The 14,775-nt window shown below is 44.8% G+C and overlaps 1 long non-coding RNA gene across 4 annotated transcripts in view; it reads right to left on the reverse strand.

Annotated features, from left to right (window-relative positions):
- LOC120101577 (uncharacterized) overlaps positions 1-14,775 on the reverse strand; it is a 106,740-nt gene that overhangs the window by 25,256 nt on the left and 66,709 nt on the right. Inside the window, exon 1 of one of the 4 annotated variants that reach the window (XR_015683604.1) lies at positions 9,219-9,485. The exons of 1 other annotated variant lie outside the window; for it this stretch is intronic. This is a non-coding gene — a long non-coding RNA (uncharacterized LOC120101577). Of the gene's footprint in view, positions 1-9,218; positions 9,486-14,775 lie in introns of those variants that run through there. 2 more of the 4 variants (XR_015683606.1, XR_015683605.1) reach the window with 2 other exon arrangements.

The raw sequence follows: 14,775 nt of genomic DNA on the forward strand, positions 1-14,775 counted from the left end.
TGAGGGGTTGGACATAGAAGAGGGGATTCACGTATTGAGTGGCTATGACGTATACCCTCCAGGACTCTTCCAACCTTAGTGTCTCATCCTAAATACTACTCATTATTATAAGTGTTATTAATAACAATCTATCTCTTTTTTGCTGAAGGAGGCATTCTGAAAATTTATAATCTAGCAAACCGAATCATACTTCATTTTCAATTACTGTGATCCTGCTTCTCTAAGGGAATGGAGATGCCACTGCTTTGAAACCAAAAGAATATTCATTGATGTGGAATTAAAACTAAAAAGCTCATTTACCTACATTTGGGTTTTTTTTTTCCGAGAAGTATACACTTGAACGATGAAGAGAAGTTTAAACTTTATGAGAACATAAAGTTATATTCCCTGGGAAAATTGAAGAGAGGATTTTTGTGACCCCACCCAAGCAATATGTTTTTCACAGCCATAAGTAAAACAGCAGATCCTTTGCTTATCTTCATTACATAATTTCCAAGTCCTTGGCATATCCCAAAAATACAGGATCAAACAAACCAACACCATCATTACTGCTCAAATAATGACACCAATCAGCCTGAATTATTATTGCCAAGTGTTTTAAACAGTTAATTGGAACCGTAACCTACCAAGCAGGTTCAGACGCCCTTATTACTGACAGCAAGCTAATGGTCCTCCCCTCCCCCTCCCCTCCCCTCCCCCTTCCTCTCCTCCCCCTTTCCTCTGTTGTTGTTGTTGTTGTTGTTGTTGTTTGAGACATGGTCTCACTATGTAGCCCAGGCTAAGCTTTAAATTTACCTCCCATCCCAGTTTCACACCAGTCACTTTTACTTCATCATCCTTGATTGGATTTAGTAGTAAAATAATAACTACACAAAATATAAAATATACGGTCATATGCAGATGGAAAGTAAGAATTGCAATGTGTGTAATATTTACAAGAGAGCAAACGCCGGGAAAATTGACAAGCCACTCTCTTTTATTCTTGGCATGTCCGTGAGCACACAGAACTGTCACCTCTCGGCAACTGTCCTGTGCAGCAGAAGCAACATCGAAGGACAGGTGGACAGATGGGAGAAGAGATCTACATCTACCCACAGATATTCAATTTAAAGAAAACCCTGAGATTGAATAACACGGCGATGTAGAGCTGCCCAGAGTCAGAAAGAGCTGGCCCCAGTGTGGCAAACTTGGAGACCTTCCTACACCTGATGTTTGTGCAAAGCCTGGCTCCTTGTAATTCACAGCCTTCGAATCACCATGATATTTTCTGCCTAAAATTCATTGGTGAGCAAAGCAAAGAGCCTTCCAGCAGGACTGAATCAATACCTGGAATCTCTCTAGAAGACAGAAAAGGGAATCTTCCATTGTTCGGACCAATGGTTGCATTTTTCCTTTAGTCCTGATGTGGATTCCAGCAGGAATTCTCCTGCAGAGGCTGCTTCACAGCCTGGAGTTCTAACAGGGAGTGGTAAGTGTTCTTTCTTAAGAGATTTTTAAAGCCTTCTGCCTCCCCCCCCCCCCGCAACCCCCAGAAAAATACAAATTCTTCTAAAATCTAATCACCATGCAGGCTCCTGTAAACACAGAAAATGTAACGCATATTTTCAAAGGTAACCAAAGCAAGCCCAGCGTTTCTGGGAGGATCCGGAGAAAAGAATTCCCAAGTGCTAGTACATACATATCTGATGCTAAGGATCATCCCAGGGCACAGAAACCAGCATAAAGTTACTACCCCAGTAGAAAGATACTTGGCAACTCTCAAGGTTAGAGTTTACAAACAAGCATGCTGCTAAAAACACAACCTGTGTGAGGTCTGTGGTTTTGATGGGGGGAAAAAAAGGCAGAAAATGAGCTGTTTTTCATGAACCAGGCCTTACACACCTCCAAAAGACGGTGTCTCCCTCAAAGCAAGGATCTTGAAAGCCACATTATTCCCCATAGTGTGCCTTTTAATCAAGAGCTTTTTAATTCAATTTTATTTTATTTATTATCTTGGTTTTGTGTTTGGGGGTTTTTTGTTTGTTTGTTTGGGTTTTTGTTTGTTTGTTTTTTGAGATGGTTTTACTGTGTGGCTCTGGCTGTCCTGGAACTCACTCTGTAGACCAGACTGTCCTTGAACTCACAGAGACGCACCTGCCTTTGCCTCCCAAATGCTGGGATTAATGGCGTCACCACCTCTGCCTGGCTCCGATCTTTTTTAGTGATGTATTTATTTTTATTTATGTCTCCATGAGGATCCCCAAGTGTGACAGGCAGTTGTGAGCTGCCCTGTGGGTGCTGCGACTTGAACCCAGGTCCTTTGGAAGAGCAGCCATTGTTCTTAACCACTGAGCCATCTCACCAGCTACAAAAATTCATTTTTAAGTCCCTCTTAAGAGCTATATTCTGGACACGGGAATGTTCTACTGCAAAGCTGTGGGTTACAAATTTCATTCCTCTGAGTGATGGATCACTGGGCACAGTCGCTCACCCTGGGCCCAGGAAACGAGAGTGGGAAGACTACTACAGATCTGAGGTACACCTACGATAGGGAATGAAAACACTGCCCCAAAAGCTAAACAAAAAAGAAAGAAAGGAAGGAAGGAAGGAAGGAAGGAAGGAAGGAAGGAAGGAAGAAAGACCCAAATTGTTGAAGTCTGGGTTGAGTCACAGTGTAGGTTATTAGTAGAAATCCAGCTTGGTGGATCAAAACCAGGGCTTGAAGATAAAAGCCATCAAACAGAATTCGGGGGAGGTCTGTAGACAGCTCTGATAGAACAGATGTTTGAAGGGCTGAATAATGACCTTACTAGAACAGAAATACATACTTTCAATGTGATTCCCACGAGAGGGCAAACCTTCCATTGGTGTATGCCCCGCATTGGTCTGAAAGAGAAACAAAGATGGACAGAAAGAAATCTCACTAATTTAGAATGATTTTGAGATAGGGAGAAAGCCCAGCTAATAACATGCTCTAACACATAAGCATCTAGTCTCAGAACCCATGTGAAGGGCCAGGCTTGGTGGCTACATCCAAACATAGGAAGGTGGGGATGAACAGACCCCTGGAACCTGTGAACTCCAGATCCCAGGGAGAGACTCTGTCTCAGAGAAACACAGGGGACAGCTCTTGAGGAATACCACTCATGGTTGGTCTGTGAGCTCTCTGCATATACATGTATAAACACTGACATACATATGAACACGCACACACACACACACACACACACACACTCTCTATTTACATATATTTGTCCTCAGTACATTTTTGAAATACTGAGGACCTGCTGGGAATTATTTTGCATATGGAAGTTGCATCCACTGATATTTACCCAGTTAGAAATTAAAACAAAAACATACAAAATGTTTGTTGGTTCATTTAAAAATAACGATAATAAACTACATATTAATATAAGTAACATTTTATGTAAAATAACTACATTTTCCAAACAAAACAAAACAAAATTTAGCAAGAGTAATAGCATCATTATCTTTGCAAACTTTAATTCTGGGGAGGGGGGGGAGTCTTAATAAAAACTAGCTGAATCTCACACCTGCTTCAACATCCAATCTGCTGCGTATCACATGACATGTGAATGGACTGTGCACCATGACAGAAGGAAAGGGAGAAACATCTTGGTGTAGTCGTGAATATAATTCAAACTGACAGACTTCCTATGGACTTGGAAGTCTCTAAGGTCTCTCCTACCACACTGGGGAGAACACTGCTTGGAATCACAGTCAAGCGTGCACAGTAAGCACAGAACGTGTGTGTGTGTGTGTGTGTGTGTGTGTGTGTGTGTGTGTGTGTGTGTGTGTAAAAACTGAGAGCCAAAGCAAAAACAGCAAGAGACTGTGGGTGCCCCAGAGAAGTGGGTTGTCTCCACATTCCTTGAGATTAGTAGATCTCTCCTGAGAGACACAGCCAGAATATAGCAAATACAGAGGCGAATGCCAGCAGCAAACCACTGAACTGAGAATAGGACCCCCATTGAAGGAATCAGAGAAAGAACTGGAAGAGCTTGAAGGGGCTCGAGACCCCATATGGACAACAATGCCAAGCAACCAGAGCTTCCAGGGACTAAGCCACTACCTAAAGACTATACATGGACTGACCCTGGACTCCGACCTCATAGGTAGCAATGAATATCCTAGTAAGATCACCAGTGGAAGGGGAAGCCCTTGGTCCTGCTAAGACTGAACCCCCAGTGAACTAGATTGTTGGGGGGAGGGCGGCAATGGGGGGAGGATGGGGAGGGGAACACCCATAAAGAAGCGGAGGGGGAGGGATTAGGGGGATGTTGGCCCGGAAACCAGGAAAGGGAATAACATTCGAAATGTAAATAAGAAATACTCAAGTTAATAAAAAAAAAAAAGAGAGAGAGAGAGAGAGAGAGACTGATGTGCTACCTGCTAGGCTGAGGACCACAGTTTTCACACCCTTAATTTTCTTTCCTTTTCTGCCCTACCAGGGCAGTATGCTGACATCCCCCTGCAGCCCAGTAAATCTACCATTCCCTCCTGGGAATTGTCTATATCTTTGTCTGCTGATTAAGTACTTCTGTCTGTGGCAGGAAAATGGGCCACAGCAGCCCAGACAGCCCCAGCTGCTGAAGGACACTATGTAGGATGGTGGTGTCTGGCATATCCCAGAGTTCTGGTGGGGAGGGCATCCCAGAGTTTTGTGTTTTGTCTGCTAGACCCACCCAAATTTGTTCATTGTTCACGTGGACTGTTCTCAGCCAGAAGTGGCCTCAGCTCTTACCCGGTAGGAACAGGCCACGAGAATAGAGTCTTACAGAACACAAGAGCAACGCAGGCTGGTGGGGTTGATACCAGTTATTTGGGCTAAAGCATGGGCCCTGGCAACCCTTACAAGGGAGGCTTATCCTCCTGTCCCTAATATATCAATTCAAAAGACAAGTGATAATAAAGCCCAGAGGAAAGGTATTTGTTCAATATGGGCACACTGGGGAAAGGCACAAATAAAAAGGCCAATGCCAGCATCCTGTTGTGTCTAATATGAGGTTAGATTTAAGGAGAAGGCAAGGGGGCACATACCTAAGCAGTCCTGGTCGAGGTCCTGCCTCCTCTGACCACCATCATCTCAGCTCTAGTGTCTCCTACAAGGCAGTGCACAAAAGCTCCTCCTTGGAGACAAGTTCCTCCATGGGCTGGCACCAGAATCCCAACTCTCTCTTCTCCCAACATGAGACTCCTGCGGAAATTCCAATTTCTTGGAGTCCATTGTCTTTTTAGCCCTAATAGCTGAAGGGGAGGCACAAGATGTTCCTTTTGAAACATCTTCACTCCTAGCTAGCCATGGGTCTGTAATCCTAATACTTGGAAGGTAGAGGCAGGGGGATGACTGCAAGTCTGAGGACAGCCTGTTCTACACAGCAATTTCCAGGTTAACCAGTGCTATGTAGTAAGTTATTCTCTCAAAAGACAGTATAGAGGGACTGGAGAGATGGCTCAGTGGTTAAGAGAACTGGCTGCTCTTCCAGAGGTCCTGAGTTCAATTCCCAGCAACCACATGGTGGCTCACAACCATCTGTAATGGGGTCCGATGCCCTTTTCTGGTGTGTCTGAAGACAATTATATATATGGAGCAGTTTAGACCCCAAGACTTCACACACTGCAGACATGAGATATATTCTCTCATGTTGGGAAAGTGTTTCTCAGACTTTCTCTGATATGAGAGAAGAAATATTAAGAACAAATATGTCTTAGACTGATCCCTTGAAAAAATATTCCAGTTCACAAACCACTGTCATTTCAATTTCTGAACTGAGCAGTCCCTAGGTCCCAGGTCTGTCGTAGGCGTTGGCCATCCTAGCAGGAAGGGCACCCATACTCGCTTGGAAGACATAGATATTTGCAATATAGTCTCCAGGCTTCATCGAACTAGCAGTGTGAGCCTACTCAGGAAAAGGGAAGACATGAAGACAAATGAACCCCAAAGACTCTTTCACTCAAAATGTTCAGAGCCCTCAAGAGCTGGGCCCATGCACACCCCACCTCCACCCAACATGGCTGCTATCCAGGGAGACTCTGACCTTTGTGGTTTGGGATCTCATTATTCCCAGGGCTCCAGACGGAACACATGAAGCCCTGTGGTGCGGAGCATATGGCCTGGCTCAAGAAGTGCTCACCTACACAAAGAACAGAGTAAGTCCCAGAGACAAAACAGCTGTGAAACCAGGACTCTCAGCAGAACAAGCCTCATGTCGGAAGCACATGACCACGGTTAATGTCAGTGCTCAGCGTGACAACGGGAGCAGTCGAGCCTACATTCCCTTGAGTGACACCTCCCCCAAGCCCAGCTCTGCCACATACTTTTTGTGAAATATCAAATCGCTCGCAGCTCGCACTGAATAATGAATACGCCCGCCTCTGCTTATCACCAGGCCCTCAGCAGTCTGCCAGGGGAACGGAGAGACGGTAGAGGTTTGCAGGCCAAGCACAAAATTGAAGACAAGCTTGAATTAATAATTTGCTTATTTCTATACATCTGCTTCAAAATAAAGTGCAAATTGAGTAAGGTAATAATGGAGCTTGGGAAGTGGGAGGAGGGGACTTCCTCTGGAAAACTGCTGACACTTCAGATTTCATTATCTCTCACCACCCCGAGTGAGCTCCGCAAGCGTGTTCTCCCTATAGCGTGTATGGAAATGACTTCCCTGGGAAAGCCAAAAGAATAGAAAATAATCCATGGGGTGGATTTCTTTTTTTTTTTTAAGAACAGTTTCTTAAATCTGTGCTTCGTGAACCTGACTCGGCTGGGATTTCCCTGGAAATCTTAGAGATATTTCATACAAGGTCTTTTCCAGGTCACTGCCCTCCTTACTCTGACACAAACATCTCTATCATGTCCTTGCCAGTCCCAGCTGCCATGCACTGCCAGAGCCATGTTTAGTGAACTACCAGTTTCCGGCATGCTTGGCCTTGTGTTTATGCTTAGAAGTACAGGCGTGCTTGCCTGTGCTTGTAATCTTTTCTTCCATGTGCCAGGTTTGATGGTTTGTAAAGGAAGAAAATAACGCACACTCAGTTATGACACCAGCATAGTACCCTCTCCGATTCATTAGGACTAGGGCACAGAAATTTTAAAAGAAATATGAAGCTGGGTGCACACACACACCTCAAAACAAATTTTACTCAAGTTTTTTTTTCTTAGCGTTAACTGATGCAAAGTAATCGTACCTGTTGAGAGATACAGTAGGACAATTTCAGTCCACAAATGGTCAATTTCAGCCCACAAATGGTGTTTACAGACTGAAAACACCAGAAGAAATGAACCTCAAATACAGGAGAGGCTTAACATTTCCAGCCCCAACCCAACCCCGTTCTCTGGCAATTGAGTCCTCTGTGGTCCGTGTGGAGTATCTCTGAGGAGCACTACCTATGGGCTAGACAAGAGACAAGGCCACACAAAGATCACCTAGTCTAAGGGGGGAAAAAAGTCCCCTTTACTCCCACCATTTCTGGAACAAGCCTGCTCACCCTCCTCTCCTTCCCGAGCTGTTCTCTTGTTCAGTCTGTCTGTCTGTACTCCACCATCCTTGACAACAGCTTACGTTTAGGTGTGCCTTGTGTGCAGTTTCACAACACTTACTGCTTGATCATGTCTCTCTAAATTTTCCATACAACATAGGTTTCTATAACACAGGAAGGAGCCCCTGCTGGCTGGGCTCGACACCTTTCCCTTCCCTAGCACAGTAGGAACAAACTGGGGATATAAAGGAATGTGTGTGCTCAGGCCACACAGAGAGGGGAAGGGGAGGCACGCAGAGCAAATGAGGATTAGGGCTCCGGAAGTTGGCCATGGAGTCTTAGATCTCCCATATCTGGATTTCTGGTTTACATCCAGACTTGATAGGCCACTTATAAAAACTGAAATCAATTAATACCAATTTGGCCAGGGACACTAGTGTACTTCCACGAGCCAGCATCCAAAGCTAGAATAAATGGGAAATCATTATTGTCCACTTTAATTATCAATAACCTCAAAGACATGAGGAATTAGTCAGGCCATACAAGTTAACAATCACCCTTCCTCTAGAGATAGCCTAAGACCCTCTTGGCGATAACAATCGATGAGACCCAAACAGACAGATGCCTCAGGACGCTTGACCTCGCTGTCTTTTATCTTCCACCCAGGTAAGCTTACACCAACACAGCCATCCTCCCGGGCCAGAAGAGCCTCAATTTGCAGTGGGCAGCAGCTAGTCTAAAGATCCAACCGGTCAAAGGATGAGAGTAAATGACTCTCGAGTGCTCAGTCCTAAACGGGACATCTGTCCTGCCCCTCCCCGTCACAGAAAGGGGGAGCAGAAAATTGCTAAGAACTAAAGGGTGAACAGGAGCTCTGTGGAACTCGGTTTTGTGCACACGGCCTGGCTAATGTAACCATGAACACTTGGCACGTGTGTCTATCTGCACAAGAGCTGCACACAAGAAAATAAAACACTAAAGTAGGAGAGAACCGGTGGGAAGGAGAAGGTCTGTGGGGAAGGGAAGGGCAAGCGGGGGTCCTGGGACGGCGTGCCCGCACTGCATGAACTAATAAAACAGCCAACGGTTGAATTAGAAAGGGTGTAGTGTAGGGACAAAAGTGAGGTGAGCAGCCTAACCAAGGCCTCACAGAGCTTTCTTGGCGGGGTAGCCCCTGTATCTATAAACTAGAAATTGGGGCAACGAGACCGTATATCATCATCTTGGAGAGGCTTTAAGAAGTAGAAGGGAGGGGTTGGGGATTTAGCTCAGTGGTAGAGCGCTCGCCTAGCAAGCTTCAAGGCCCGGGGTTCGGTCCCCAGCTCCGGGGAAAAAAAGAAAAAGAAAAAAAAAAAAAAAAAGAGAAGTAGAAGGGAAACAACACTGACTATGTCAGACTGACTGGGATGCATAGCAAGGCAACTGGGCCGAGCTAAAACCTATTTCCCAGAAGGAAGCATACCGTGAGGATCAGAAACATCTCCACTTCGAGTTTTCTGACTCCATACTTTTGTTTTTGCTGGCGTTGTTATTTTTAATATTTTTCTTTTATTGGATATTTTCTTTATCTACATTTCACATGTTATCCCCTTTCCTGGTGTCCCCCTCAGGCAACCACCTATCCCATCCCCCATCCCCTGCTTCTATGAGGGTGCTCCCCCACCTACACACCCACTCCCTCCTCCTCCCTGCCCTGGCATTCCCCTACACTGGGGCATCGAGCCTTCTGACCCCATACTTACAAGACTGAATTCTTCCTTCTCTTGCAAAACTCTGCTTTCCTATCAACATCCGTTATCCTCGGAAATGGTGCTAGTCTTCACCGTTATCAAACCAAAAATTCGTCTCATTCTTAGTTCATTAATTCATCCTTCCCGGATTCTTCTTTCAAACCTCTCTCTCTCTCTCTCTCTCTCTCTCTCTCTCTCTCTCTCTCTCTCTCTCTCTCTCTCTCTCTCTCTCTCTCTCTCCTGGTTCCCACTACCCGTGGTTCACATTCTATGTTATCCGCATTAGATAATATGTTACTGCTTAAAGCCCAAAGTCTACATGATTTGACAGAGTAACAATTTATTTCTCCAACCAGCAGAGTTCAAGGAGAGTGGGTGACTAGACTCCTACGGCAAACAGTTGCTCAGAGACCTTGGCCGTTCTATCTGGTGCCATTTCTTAGGGAGGCTTTGGAGTCCACCGCTACATGCACTGCCTCAATCTAGCAGATGAGAAAACATGGAGGCTTGCCGGGCAGAAGTTGTAAACATCACGTCAGCACTCATACTGTTGGCCAGGTCTCCGCTGTGCTGCCTCTCCCAATTGTTATTAGGCTAGAGAATTAATCTAACTCCTGGGCCAAAAATAAAACGGAAGCCTGGCTATGCTTGGCATCAGCCTTCTTGCCTATAAATCTCCTCTCATCTGCTCTTGACCTGACTGGCCCCTGCGAAGAAGCCTTTCTCCACGCTTGCAGACAGGCTGGGGGAAAGTGCTGAGCGAGCTCCTCTCCCGCCTAGAGCCCTTCAGTGGCCATCGCTGCTGATTGGATCCTTTTCATGGTGTACCAGCTAGGGCCGGAAGTGAGAAGAAGACCACGACACCAAAGGATAGAGGAGTTATGAAAGAGGACAGACTTTCACACAACTGTGATGGAGCCACAAACGGTAACTGCTGCCCTCCTAAAATTTTGTTAAGTCCGTTCGGCTGATGAGCGGAAGGCAAGCTAAATGCAGGCGAGTCTGTGAGAACGAATCGGGGCCTCCCAGGACAAATGGGATGAGTCTGTCTCTTTCTAGCTTCAGGTTCGACCGTAGCGTTCGAACGTACTTAGCTCGTCCTGAAAGAACTGAGATCTGGTGGAAGCTGGGGGGGTCCACAGACCTGGGGGTCATTCAACAGCTACAAAGTGAATAAGCAGGTCCCAGGCACATCGCTAGCTGTCCCAGGACCCGGAGTCCTCCACCAGCGCTCAGAACGTCCATAGAGCAGCTCCTCACTCGCGTCTGCCATCCAGCTTCTCCATAAAATGTCTCCTGAGGTATACAGTAACCCGGAACTAACCAGCAGAGCTCAAAGCTAGCACACATGGCTAAGAAATTCCGGTGTGGTCAGGTCCTGCCTTTTTCCCTGCTTTATCACCGCCCTCCCCACCCCACCCCGTTTACATTCTTTTTTTAAAATTACCTTATTAATGTGTGTTATTTCAGTATGATTTCGTATATCATATACAATGTTATTTTTTATTTCTTGAGAAATCTCCATTGTGTACAGATGCCATGCTTTCTTTGCCTACCCCTCTGTTGACATTAGCTAAGCTCATTTATAATTGGCTCTTATGAATATTGTCATAATAAGCCTAATGTACATGTATCTCTCTAGTACACTGGCTTTGACTCTATAGTTAGTTCTATAGCTAGAAGTGACATAACCAGATCAGATGGAGGCTCTCTTTTTAATATTTTGAGGAATCCCCATACTGACTTTCATCAAGACCCGGCTAATCTGCATTCCCATCAACAACGTATAAAGGTTATTTCCCTATCCCAACCCTGTAGCATGTCTTTGGCCACTCCCTCAGAAACTCCCTCAGAAATCCAAGATTTCCTCTAAAATACTGAGGGGCTTGGGACATACGTAGGTCAGTTGGTAAAGTGCAAAAACTAGAACCCAGTGCTCTCCCCAGGATTCATGTTGTAAAAAAAACCTTGTCATGGGACAAAAAAAAAAAAAAAAAAAAAGCTTGGTGGTTAAGACTGCTTGCTGCTCTTCTTGAAGATATGATGAGTTTAGCTCCCAGCACTCATAACCAGTGACTCAAAACCACCTGTCACTCCAGCTAGGGAGATCTGATGCCTCCTTCCGGCCTCTGAAAGATCTACCCACATATACATAAATAAATAAGAAAATGAATCTTTAAAAATAAAAGCAGCACATAGAGGCACACCCTGCCATCTCAGTACTGGGGAAACAGAGACAGGCAGATCTCAGGAGCTACTGGCCAAAATACCTAGTCCACATGTGACATTCCAAGTCAGTAAGAAAGCCTGTCTTAAAGGAGTAGGGGGTCGCCACCTAAGAAAGGACACCCAAGGTTGTAATTCAATCTACACACACACACACACACACACACACACACACACACACACACACACACACACTATCTCCACACTCAGCTTTACTATGTCACTACAAGACCCAATAGGAAGGAACAATGACAGCACCATGTGATGCATCCAGACTGTAGCATGATGCCAGGACACAGAAGGTCCCCAATAAGCACTCAGTGTAGAAACATCAGTTGGTCAGACATCTCCTGAGATACAATTCCAATGAAGGTACACACGGCTGGTATTCACTTAGCTTTGGTTTCAAAGAAGCTCTACAGGAGGGGCAACAGCTACCCCAGTGAGAACTCCAGCCTGACATTCTCCTTCATTACACTTCCTCTAAATCTTTAATGCCTTGAAAACTACCAATGAAGTTCTCACTAAAGAGATATTGGCCACTAAATTATTCTGTATTAGCAGCAAGGAAGATCCGGAATTCTTCCTTTGGAGATTTATTATAAATAGTATACGACTAACATCTACAGTATATTAGAACCACCTGCCTAAAAGCCAGAAGAGGGCTTCTAGGGCCCTTTAGGGAAATCCCAGTGCAATGAGCCTATCAAAGTTATTTTACTAGCATAGCTGTGTAAGATTAATCATCTTTGTGAATTCTTAATTGCTGTGGTCAGAAGCTCCCCAGAGGGTGCTTGCACCATGGACGAGTCCCAGCTCTGTTCCCATCCTCCCGTGCTGGGGGCACCCGAGGTGGGAGAATGGCCGTGTACTGTGATTTGCTCTTCAGTTCTTGCAAGAAATAATTTTGGATGTTTCCTGCCAAATAAGTGCTTGGAGACACAAAGATGACCAAAGGGACTCGAAATCTAGTTCAAAGAAAGGCCATTTCTAGTTCAAAGAAAAAGGTGTGGCCAATATATCTTTAGAAGCACTAAAAAAAATGGCAGTTGCTATTTCAAAAATATTTAATCACCAGGAGTGATTGCCCTCTTGTTGAGCAGAACTAACGTCCAAGTTGTTGGTTACAGAATCACCCCTCATCAGGGAAACTTCAGCATACAGAGGCCATTACAGAAATTCATAACCAATCAAAAATATAGAAATATGGAGTACGTCTAGTCCCAGTGTATGCATCTACAACACAACTCCGGTGTCCGAGGTTCGAGGATCATTGTGGGAAGAGTTGGGGAAAGGTCTTAAGAGGTAAGGACCGGGAATTTTGCTTTAAGATTGTGTCTCTGAGTAATATCAAAGCTTCAACCATAACATCTCACCAACATGACCAGCATGTGAGCTGAACAAGGGAAACAGCAAAAGACACAGCAAACTGGACAAGGAAAACCCAGAAAGCTCAACCCTACACAAAGAAGTACAGGCAACCAAGGGATGTTGAGAATAGGTGGGAGAGAGAATAGTCTTCCCCAGTGTGATGGTTTGACCAAGAATGGTCTCCATAGGCTCATATGTTTGAAGGCTTGGTCCCCAGTTAGTGGAATTGTTTTGGAAGGATTAGGGGGTATGGCCTTGTTGGAGAAGTTATGTCACTAAGAGTGAGCTTTAAGGTTGCAAAAAACCCATACTAGACCCAGTTCTCTCTCTCTCTCTCTCTCTCTCTCTCTCTCTCTCTCTCTCTCGCTCTCGCTCTCGCTCTCGCTCTCGCTCTCACTCTCTCTCTCTGCAACTCACAAATCACCTACTGACCTGGCACCATGTCAACCAGTGTGCTGCCATACTCCCTGACAAGATGATAATGTACTAACCCTGAAACTGGGAGTCCCCCACGTTAAATGCTTTATTTTACAAATTTGCCTTCAAAGTGGTGCCTCCTCATAGCAACAGAACAGTTACTAAGACACCCAGAGAAAAGCACACCAATTGTTTATCAGTATTCGATGGTTGGTCTTGAAAATATATGCATACAAGTAACATTATGTAATCACATTGAGTAGGTTATATTTAGGAAAATACAGGTATATATTCACATACACATATGTGCATGTCATAGCAATGAATGGGGGATGGGAAGGCCATGAATATGAAAGGGAGTAGGGGATGGTATATGGAAGGGTTTGGAGGAAAGGAAAAGATAAAGGAAATAGTGTAATTATATTACAAGCTCAAAAATAAAAGAAATAATTTTTTAATTTAGGTGGCCAAAATGTCATAAGAAGTACTCAGTAAACAGAAGTGTTGGGCACCAATACAAGTACTTTACATGAATTTATACATGGATCCCTCATACTAACTCTGTGAGATAAATACATTTACTATTCCCCCATTTTACAGGTGAGAAAACTTAGGCACAGAGGAGCTAAGCAACTTGCCCAAAGCCACACAGCAGGTCTTCAGAGTCCACTTGTTAACTGTGGTGCCTCCCTGCCTCAGTTTCCCTGTACCTTTCTCTGATACCACTATAACTATTTAGCCTAATAACTACACTAAGCCATTAGAGGTTCAATGATTCAATGTTGAGATGCGAATCATTAGGACTTAATAAAACTGCCTTTAACACCTAAAAGGGTTGCATTTACAAACTCTTTATAAACAAGGTGGAGATGAGTTGCTACAGATGGAGAGAGTTCTTTCTGCCAGCTGTGGAAACCGCAGAACAAGAACGGTCACGAGCTCTTCCTGAAGACGCACAATGGAGGATGCAGAGACCTCCACCTCTGAGCCTTGCAGCAGAGAATCCGAGCTCTTTCCTATCTTCTTGACTCCGTGCTAGTTGCAAGCGGGAGCTGAAAAATTACTTAGAAGGGGCTGGGGATTTAGCTCAGTGGTAGAGCGCTTACCTAGGAAGCGCAAGGCCCTGGGTTTGGTCCCCAGCTCCGAAAAAAAGAACCAAAAAAAAAAAAAAATTACTTAGAAAAGGTGGCCTCTTTGGTTGCAGGATAGAAAAAAATCAAGCTGGAATTGACTTGGAAAATTCCTCCCACTAGTTAACTTTCCTAGTGCTCTACAGACAGAGAAAAGCCATCGATGGACTCGCCCATCACTGGACCCTGCATAGCACAACACCAACCTGCCAGACAAGGTATGCCCACTGGTGTAGTAGTGTCATGACTATTAGAGGAGTAACCAAGCACATCAGCTTGGCTTCCCAGCCTGTCTCACAGGAGAGAATTCATTCCTGGTACCTGTAAACCTGGTCAAAAACCCACGGTTTGGGAGGTCACAGACCTTAAGAGGAAACCTGCCAGCTTTGTTTTGCTAAAAATGAGATGCTGTCAAATTGATTTCT

Source organism: Rattus norvegicus, chromosome 3 (assembly GCF_021556685.1).
Source record: "Rattus norvegicus strain SHRSP/BbbUtx chromosome 3, alternate assembly SHRSP_T2T, whole genome shotgun sequence".
NCBI lineage: Eukaryota > Metazoa > Chordata > Mammalia > Rodentia > Muridae > Rattus > Rattus norvegicus.